The sequence below is a fragment of the Salvelinus alpinus genome, chromosome 4, assembly GCF_045679555.1.
Source record: "Salvelinus alpinus chromosome 4, SLU_Salpinus.1, whole genome shotgun sequence".
In the NCBI taxonomy this organism is placed as follows: domain Eukaryota; kingdom Metazoa; phylum Chordata; class Actinopteri; order Salmoniformes; family Salmonidae; genus Salvelinus; species Salvelinus alpinus.
This window is the reverse complement of record NC_092089.1, coordinates 56,781,827-56,792,277: the sequence shown is the minus strand read 5'-3', so window position 1 is coordinate 56,792,277 and position 10,451 is coordinate 56,781,827. Positions and strand designations below refer to the sequence as shown.

The following is a 10,451-nucleotide window of genomic DNA, read 5'->3' as shown; positions in this document are numbered from 1 at the left end:
ATCTATAGGCACAGTAAAACGAGTCCTATATCGACATAACCTGAAAGGAAGAAGGAACAAGGAAGAAGCCACTGCTCCAAAACTGCCATAAAAAAGCCAGACTACTGTTTGCAACTGCACATGGGGACAAAGATCGTACTTTTGGGAGAAATGTCCTCTGGTCTGATGAAACAAAAATAGAACTGTTTGGCCATAATGACCATCGTTATGTTTGGAGGAAAAAGGGGGAGGCTTACAAGCCGAAGAACACCATCCCAACCGTGAAGCACGGGGGTGGCAGCATAATTTTGTGGGGGTGCTTTGCTGCAGCAAGGACTGGTGCACTTCAGAAAATAGATGGCATCATGAGGTTGGAAAACTATGTGGATATATTGAAGCAACATCTCAAGACATCAGTCAGGAAGTTAAAGCTTGGTTGCAAATGGGTCTTCCAAATGGACAATGACCCCAAGCATACTTCCAAAGTTGTGGCAAAATGGCTTAAGGACAACAAAGTCAAGGTATTGGAGTGGCCATCACAAAGCCCTGACCTCAATCCTATAGAAAATTTGTGGGCAGAACTGAAAAAGCGTGTGCGAGCAAGGAGGCCTACAACCCTGACTCAGTTACACCAGCTCTGTCAGGAGGAATGGGCCAAAATTCACCCAACTTATTGTGGGAAGCTTGTGGAAAGCCACCCGAAAGATTGACCCAAGTTAAACAATTAAAAGGCAATGCTACCAAATATGAATTGAGTGTATATAAACTTCTGACCCACTGGGAATGTGATGAAAGAAATGAAAGCTGAAATAAATAATTCTCTCTACAATTATTCTTACATTTCACATTCTTAAAATAAAGTGGTGATCCTAACTGACTTAAGACAGGGAAATTATACTCAGATTAAATGTCAGGAATTGTGGAAAAACTGAGTTTAAATGTATTTGGCTAAGGTGTATGTAAACTTCCGACTTCAACTGTACTTGCGAACCAACTTACCAACTTTCACACTGCCAATGTCTGCAAGAAAACACATATTTAAACAAATGAAAAACATTATTATTACAACATGATTAAAGTTATTTACAATAACATGCAAATGACAAGGCATGTAAATGTTGTAAAATACCTATCGCCTTGAGATGGGGAGCCGGCCAAGGAGTGACAACAAGAGTGGGGAAAACAACAGACAAAACAAATTACGGACGACGGACACCATGGACAGACAAATTCACGGACATTGACGACATGAGACAAACAAGACACATGAAAATGCTTGCATCATCTCCTGCACCAGCATAGGCAGTACATTTAAAAATGATTCATATTTAAAATAAATGTCCATCAAATTAGTGTAGGGCTTTATTATGCCTGTATGAGCAGAGAAAAATACTCCTCAGCAGAGCAGGGAGAAAAATACCCCCATGGATTTCTGATGGTATCGTGCCATAGAGGGTTCCTCACCTCTGCAGAGAGTAAAACCGTTTCCAATAGCAAACAATCTGTGCCTCCTTTCTGCTGCTGGACGGCCGGCAACATGTACAGTACCAGTCAAAAGTTTGGACACACCTACTCATTCAAGGGTATTTCTGTATTTTTACTCTTTTCTACATTGTAGAATAATAGTGAAAACATCAAAACTATGAAATAACACATATGGTATCATGTAGTAACCCCAAAAATGTTTTACAAATCAAAATATATTTTAGATTCTTCAGAGTAGCCACCCTTTGCCTTGATGACAGCTTTGCAAACTCTTGACATCCTCTCAACCAGCTTCACCTGGAATGTTTTTTAAGTCTTGAAGGAGTTCCCACATATGCTGAGCACTTGTTGGCTGCTTATCCTTCACTCTGCGGTCCAACTCATCCACAACCATCTCAATTGGGGTGAGGTCGGGTGATTGTGGATGCCAGGTCATCTGATGCAGAACTCCATCACTCTCCTTCTTGGTCAAATAGCCCTTACACAGCCTGGAGGTCATATTGTCCTGTTGAAAAACAAATGATAGTCCCACTAAGCGCAAACCAGATGGGATGGCGTATCGCTGCAGAATGCTGTGGTAGCCATGCTGGTTAAGTGTGCCTTGAATTCTAAATAAATCACAGACAGTGTCACCAGCAAAGCACCCCCACACCAACACACCTCCTCCTACATGCTTCACGGTGGGAACCACACATGTGGAGATTATCTGTTCATCTACTCCGCGTCTCTCAAAGACACAGCAGTTGGAACCAAAAACCTCAAATTTGGACTCATCAGACCAAAGGACAGATTTCCACCGGTCTAATGTCAATTGCTCATGTTTCTTGGCCCAAGCAAGTCTCTTCTTCTTATTGGTGTCCTTTAGTAGTGGTTTCTTTGCAGCAATCCGACTGTGAACGCCTGATTCACGCAGTCTCCTCTGAACAGTTGATGTTGAGAGGTGTCTGTTACTGTCACGTCTGCTCCCGGTCCCCCTCTCTGGCGCTCGAGGTCGCCAGGCTGCTTATCATTACTTACACCTATCACCATCTTTACGCGCATCCGAGCTTCATCGGACTCACCTGGACTCCATCACGTTATTAATTACCTCCCCTATATCTGTCACTTCCTTAGTTTCTTTCCCGAGTCAGCATTAATGTCGTTGTGTCCCTTGTCCAGACGCGGTTCGTGTTTTGTTTCCTGTCTGTTTATTCATTAAATATTCACTCCCTGTACATGCTTCTCATCTCCCAGCGTCTGTCCTTACAGTTACTTGAACTGTGTGAAGCATTTATTTGGGTTGAAAATGAAGTTATCCTCTGCAGCAGAGGTAACTCTGGGTCCTCCTTTCCTGTGGCGGTCCTCATGAGTGCCAGTTTCATCATAGCACTTGACGGTTTTTGCGACTACACTTGAAGTAACTTTCAAAGTTCTTGACATTTTCCGTATTGACTGACCTTCATGTCTTAACCCTTTCACAAGTACCATTCTACAGTGGTCCCTGAACGCAACAATCCGCATTTGAGCTGGCCACACTTTTTTCAGAAACTATTTACACAAACACAGTCCTTACAAAGTTATGTCCAGAATTGAGCAGTTTATTTTTGGATGCAATGTTCAGATATTCACAGAAGTATCTATAGCATAACACAATCATCCAAACTGTAAAAATGTAGGCTACATTTGTCCTAGCGCTAACTGAACACAAGCGATCATATTTGCTAACTCTCGGCTGACATACACTACAATATGAATTAGCTAATAGCAATTACTATATATAATTAATCACATCACTGGTGAGCTCACCATTGATCGAAATAAATGAGTAAAACACTATCTAGAAATCAAAAGTAATCCGACAATGATTAGTTTCAGAGCGCAGCCATGCTTTTCCCACTCAGAAACCAAAGATAATAGAAGACAAGAAGGGTTTGGTCTGTTTATAGTATGCATGTTGAAGGGGTGTGTCGTCTACCATCGTTCACATCCCACCATTCACTTCCTGAAGTTCCCAAAAAATGAGTGAACCCTTACTCACCTCATTTTGTTATAGCATCCTTGGTCTGACAGACGATTACGTGAAACCCAGAATGCATTGTATGTCAACAAACATGGCTCCACACATAGCTGGAATTAGCTTAGCTCATCATAATCAGTATAACCTTCAAAAACGTATTTTAAACACATACTATGTGCCCATTACAATCTATGCAAGAATCGGAATGCATGATTTAATACTGGTAATTGAAAAACGTGAATAAAATAGTAAATATATCAATAATTACCACAACACATTTTCTGATAGTGATTTATTGACACAAATGGCGCGTGCAGGCAGTCAATCACGTAACCTCTCACTCCCACTCTCAGCCATTCAGTGTTGTTGTTTATGTGTGTGGCTAGTGAGCTAAACTGGAGCATTAGCAATGTCTTTCAAAAGAAGTCAACTTCTGGAGATTTAAAAAAAAATCTGACAATGAGTCTGAAAGTCAGGAATCAGATTCTGACAGTGACAGTGAGGAGCTGTCCCCCCAGCCATTGAGAACCCTGAATCTGAGGACCCCTTGTCCACTGACAAAGTCCCAGTTCCCTTTGAAGATGCTGGTGGTGATGGCGGTAGACCGACAGTGGATGAAGTATAGGAGTTCTGTGGTAGCTGGAAGGCTGCCAGCCATTTCACCCCTCCTGGCCCTGCTGTTTGCTTTGATGAGTCCCAGTCTGGAGTGCAACACCCTTGCCATTTCCATCTGAGGCAGAGTGCTTCAAGTTGTTTCTAACAGAGGAGTTGGTGGGAGACATAGCAGAGATCAATGCATTGGAGCTACAGGAATAGAGAGAGCAGCCAGGAGTGGGGGGGACAACCACAATTATAGAAATGTATACCTTCCTGGTGACAGTCCTTCTCATGGGGATAGTAAAAAAGAACTCCCTAAGAGAAAACGGGAGCACAGATCCTATGTTTGCAACTCCCTTCTTTGCGACCCTTTTTTCCAAAAACTGCTTCCTAGTTCTGCTGCAATGACTGCATTTCATTAACAATGCTACTGCCATCCTAAATGACTCGTTATACAAAATAAGAAATGTCAACAGCTGGCAGTGACAAGTGGCATGACAAACGAGACACCCATGTCCTTTCCACTGTCCATACAGCAACCATGTCGGCCACAGGGAAGGTGGACCACCTGACGGGAGAGAGAAAAATCAAACCAGACTGCGTACTTGACTAAAACCTCAAAATGGGGCAGTGGATATGGCGGACATGATAAACAGCTTTGTGGAATGCACTCAGAAAACAACCAAGTGATATGAGAAGATATTTTTCTATTTTTCCATGGTAGCTTCAAAATACAACAAGCCAATACTTCTCTGACGCAATTAGCATTGTTTTACAGAGTTAATAGAAGAATGTAGCTAGCTACATAAGCACGATTGAATATAACACCATAAAGGTTATGAAATGAGTAACGTTAGCTTGCGTGTCCTTGGTTATAAGGAATATACACAAAAATATTATGCTACAGTATAAACGACATAACACGACATGCAGAAACTATTATAACGTAATAAGGCACTTACTTTGATAGAAACGCACACATTTCCGAAGTTACTATTGCTAACGAAAATAACTATGACTGCGATGCAGGCAACAGACGGAAAATGTGAACACGTGTGTGCAGGACGAGAGATGAGCAAATGTCTGCAGACTTGAACTGCACAAACAATTGGGAAGTGTTTGGGGAATTTTGTCCGGGTCAGAAATGTCCAAAAAATGTATTGGTCGGCAAAAGTAAAAATGACTACTTTTATGTGAATGAATGAGGTCAATTCAAACTGTTCTTAGAAAATAAACTTGCTAGAAAATAATTTTAAATTGACAAGTTGAAAACAGCCTATAAATAAAAACAGGCTGAGTGCTTCGGTTTGAGGGTAACGCAGATTAAATGTACTGTTGCGTAACAATCACATTCTGGAATGGAGAGAACGTTCTAACATCACATGCATAAAAAAACTCACGCTGGGGCGACCGTGAGAGATATTTGGAACTCACGCATGAAAGGGTTAAAGTAATGATGGATTATTGTTTCTCTTTGCTTATTTGAGCTGTTCTTGCCATAACTTGGACTTTGTCTTTTACCAAATAGGGCTATCTTCTGTATACCACCCCTACCTTGTCACAACACAACTGATTGGCTCAAATGCATTAAGAAGGTAAGACATTCCACAAATTAACTTTTAACAAGGGACGCCTGTTAATTGAAATGCCTTCCATGTGACTACCTCATGAAGCTGGTTGAGAGAATACCACGTGTGCAAAGCTGTCATCAAGGCAAAGGGTGGATACTTTGAAGAATCTCAAATATAAATAGATTTTGATTTGTTTAAGACTTTTTTTGGTTACTACATTATTACATATGCGTTATTTCATAGTTTTGATGTCTTCACTATTATTCTACAATGTAGAGAATGGTAAAAATAAAGAAAAACCCTGGAATGAGTAGGTGTGTCCAAACTTTTGACTGGTACTGTAAATTACCAACTTTTATTTTATTTATATTTATTTTAGAAAACATATTGAGACCTAGGTCTTTTTTACAAATGTGCCCAGTATATACAATATAAATAAATATACACATTATACCCAAACATATACATATTAAAATACCAAAATACAGTCATGGGAAACACAAATAAAACGTCACAAATCACCCAGAAAAAAAGTTACATTCCTCCACAATCAATATTTAAATTGCCCGAATGGCACCAGAACATCAAGATTAAATGTATTTTGAATTTTGTTCCAGCAATTTGGTGCATTAAAACTAAATGCAGATTTACCTAGCTCGGTGGAGACCCTAGATGGCTAAGTTTTGAAAATTGGTTGTACAATAAATCCTTCCAGTGATATAATAGTAGGTAACTACTTAAAGTTAACCTGAATTGTGATATTCTCTGCCCCCTTAGGAATGGTGCGCCTCTTGTCAAGATCAGTGGTGTCTTCATAGTACTTCGCCTGGTTGGAAAGATAAAATAAAATCTCCTCGAGGGATGTCATTAAAGTGCAAGCTACATACAAACAGAAAGCTACAATAACAGTTAGCTAGCTAGCTAATGTTAGCTAAATAAAACTGTCTGGCTAGCTAGCTGGCTATGCAGGCTGAGGTAAAAAAGTATCTAGCAATGTCAATCTAAAATCAACCTAAAAAGAGCTTGAATTATTTATTCCTATTTAACAATATTTTCTTATATAAAGACAAATATATGGTAGTCCTTGGAGAGTGATTCTGAGGTAATAAATTAGTGCGGACCAAGCGAGCGTTTAGGAGGTGAAATAGAACCAGAAATACCTGCATCCTCCATCCTCCGCGACTGCTACAGGGTAAAATAGAGCCAAGTGACCAGCATAGCAACGGACGCTTTGGTTAATTACGTAGGCCGGTCATAATTTTGCAAGTTCTAGCAACAGCCCTACAGAGGCGAGGGACACACACACTTTTTGGGCAAATGGACACTATTTGGCACTATTTGGCACTGCGTGCCAGGTCGGTATTCGAAAACGATTATTAAAGGTTTACAGTAGATAGATGGCTAGACTAACTTATCTATCAAAACATTGTTAGCTGACATGGCTAATTGAGTGACTGTCAGTGACTAACATAACAAGAGAAATACTGCTGATGCACATCCACATTTTGAAATTGCACCTTGTGTATTCTACTATTCTAAATATAAAGAATAAGTTGAGATTCCGACTGAGTTCCTAAAAATATAAATAAAATGTTTTTGGGTCGGGGGACCCCTAGCGCCTGGGGCCTCTAGGCGACCGCTTATGCTGCTTAAGCCTGGAGCCAGCCCTGGTTGTCCTGCTATCCAGCTGCAACCAGTGATCAAATCCTGTGCAACTGGCCTGGTCCCCGAACATAGACATTCCTGCCTAGATTATGGCCTAATCCATTCTACCCGCTGCATACTATTATTGGTGCAAGTATGTAGGAGGACCACTGGAAGAAATAATGTCTCATAACATGCAAAGGCAACCTGATACAGCACAAGAACACCTGAAACAACCAACACCAACACATATCTGTCTCTGGCCTTCACTATGTTCTGATGTTTTTCTAACACCAGGGAACCAGATCATGTTTTGTTATGTTGGACAAAACATCTGGCTGCAGTGTTCTATCAACACCTCAGACAGACAGAGTTCTGAAGAAATAAGAAATACAGTAGTGAGCCTAACTCTACTATGCTGTACCTTAATGTTGCTGTTGTTGTTGTTAGGCAAAGAGAGGCATGACAATGTTATCAGAGCAAAGGGCACATGCTCATATCTAAGGAGGTGTAATACTGTCCAATGCCTGATTACTTTATAATGTCTCAATCTAAGAACAACCATTAAGCTGGAATCAGATTTCTAGACTTAAAAACGCTTCTTCCTTGAGGAAGTTACATGGAAAAGTTGTTGACACATGATCGGGCAATGATTTAGTCAAGTGCATAACGGGTTTCAAAATACTAGAATATGTATTCAAAAAAACGTCCTCCATTCAGTTCTAGCTGTGGAGAACCTATTAGAGAGTACCAACAGAGTAGTACATTTGATCAGATGTGCATGTTGTAAAGGTTAAACATTTTGTTTTCAGTAGTCATCATTGCATTCCTTTGTTAAACAAAAATGAATAATATTTTTAACTAAAGGAAAAACATGTTCACGTACGATCTGTTTTCAATTCAGTGTCCTACCATAAACCTTCCAATAAGAAACATGGCATTTAGGCAAAAAAAATATATACATTAAATTGTGATTATGGAAAATGATGAGTTCTGTTATGCCAAAAGTTATTCCCTCTGAAATCTATTATGGTCAATAAAAACACTTGTGTATTTGTTCTGCCGCAGTTTCCAGCTGATCCAACACTTTGTTTCATACTCTGTTAGTCCTTCCTGCCTTCCCTTCACGTCACATGCCACTGGCACAAGATCATTCCTAGAGTATGACTACAACATCAAGAAAATAAGCAGCATGTTCAGGAGGCAGTAAATTATTTACTACCATTCAGCCACTAGATGAGGCTGTATGTCCAATGTAAATTGAAGCTGAAGCTTGCAGAGTTTACAGGCTTTAGCTATTCTGTACCCTACTTGGTCTGATTCAATCCAACGTACCTTCAATCTAAAAATTCCCTTCAATATGATAAACTGACTTAATATATATTTGTTCTATTCATGGCAACAATTAGGCTTTTCCAGTTGATATGACACATTCTGTATATTTGTTACATATAAAACAAGAATACAATTGTTCGACATAAAGTAAGACTTATGCCGACACCTGCACACTCTTAGAAAAAGAGTTCAAAGCAGGTTCTGCAGTTGTCCCTGTAGGATAATCCTTTTTTGGTTCAAGGTAGAAAACATTTAGTTCATATTAGTGAAAAGGTTCTACCTGATACCAAAAAGGGCTCTACCCAGCTCAAAAAGGGTTCTATCGTAGAACATCTTATGGTTCTAGTTAGCCCCCTTTCCCCCCATAAGAGTGCAGTACATCGAGAGCTTTGTCTTTTGCTAAAAAAAAGATTTCAAGCTTGAATCATCAAAAGATCTTAAAACACATTTATCTTTAGAGTTGTCCATGCTCCATTTGTGCTTAAGTTGCTCTGAAAGCTTATGAGACCAGTTACCAGCATATCTTAATGGTCATTTGTGATGATAAAAATATGAAAGTATTGAATTAAACATCACTGACATTGAAACAAAGAATACTGTCTTGTAACAGTCAGCTGTAATGCATTATTTCATTGAGGAACATCATAATGATTTTAGATTACGAAAACAGTTATAACAGTGCGCTTGGACTGTTTTCCTTACAATGCTTGCTGGGTATTGAAGTCTTTTTAATCCGAGGCAGATTCGATTTGCGACTACCATCCATAGTAGGCCATTGAGATGCCCTGGCTGCGGTTTTACACAAGAACTACTACTACCAAAATGCCCTTCAGGTTGTTTCCGGTCATTCCGGTAAAAAAAAAGTTTCGATGGGGGCCTGGGAAAAAGTGATGAGGAAATGGCTGAGTAGCCTAGCTATATTAAATCGATTGTAACCGATTTCCAAACAAGAGGAGGGCAATTCATGAGTCAGGAGAGAAGGTATGTGAGGTCTAAAGTAACATGGTAGAGTAAACAGAGATGGAATAATTTCCTGCAAAACACAATGAACGTGGTTTTAACTTGGCAATCACTAAGACACTGCCATTGGAAATATAGATTTGTAACAACTTTTTTCCAAATGTAATTTTTTATTAGTTTTCGTACATATTTATTTTGTTTTTACCGCTTAAATCAGTGACGGTGTATTGTCCACCTTGATCTCCATTGATGTTCTTGTTGGCGTTCAAGCACAATGGATGCGCGTGATGATGCTCTCTAGATGTTATCAGTGGGATGGAGTGGTGATGTTACACTGGGTAGCAATTAGCAAACCTCTTTTTCCTACAAAGAGGTGAGCTACAGGCTACGGTTTGATTTTTAGATATGTGGTGACTATTCTTCATCCCTGTGGGACTACTGCGTAGTCTATTCAATTCGTTTTTTTGGCAATAATATGATAGGCTACAGTTGACGAAACAGCCAGTTGCTAAGTGGGCTACTTAATAGTTCGAAAACAGCTGCTATAGCTATCTATGCGGTTGGTTTCCTAAAGGTCCATCATTTGTTAGATTTGCCCACTGTTCAGCCATAAGCAACAGTTAGAAATGCTGCTGCGGCTTTCTTTGATATTACATTTACATTTTACATTTAAGTCATTTAGCAGACGCTCTTATCCAGAGCGACTTACAAATTGGTGCATTCACCTTATGATATCCAGTGGAACAACCACTTTACAATAGTGCATCTAACTCTTTTAAGGGGGGGGGGTTTAGAAGGATTACTTTATCCTATCCTAGGTATTCCTTAAAGAGGTGGGGTTTCAGGTGTCTCCGGAAGGTGGTGATTGACTCCGCTGACCTGGC

General features: G+C 39.9%; 1 protein-coding gene and 1 long non-coding RNA gene across 3 annotated transcripts in view; one reads left to right on the top strand and one right to left on the bottom strand.

The window, feature by feature from the left end:
- Positions 1 to 3,737: 3,737 nt before the first annotated feature.
- On the bottom strand, positions 3,738 to 5,174 carry LOC139574015 (uncharacterized). Its single transcript, XR_011674686.1, has 3 exons — positions 5,020 to 5,174; positions 4,327 to 4,625; positions 3,738 to 4,216 (listed from the first exon to the last, which is right to left on the bottom strand). It is a non-coding gene; the product is annotated as an uncharacterized lncRNA (long non-coding RNA).
- Positions 5,175 to 9,446: 4,272 nt separating this feature from the next.
- The window catches only part of LOC139574013 (phosphatase and actin regulator 4B-like), an 82,219-nt gene continuing 81,214 nt past the window's right edge, over positions 9,447 to 10,451 (top strand). Inside the window, exon 1 of one of the 2 annotated variants that reach the window (XM_071398106.1) lies at positions 9,447 to 9,588. The gene's annotated coding sequence lies outside the window, so the exon portion shown is untranslated. The remainder of the gene's footprint in view (positions 9,589 to 10,451) is intronic. The other variant, XM_071398107.1, reaches the window with a different exon arrangement.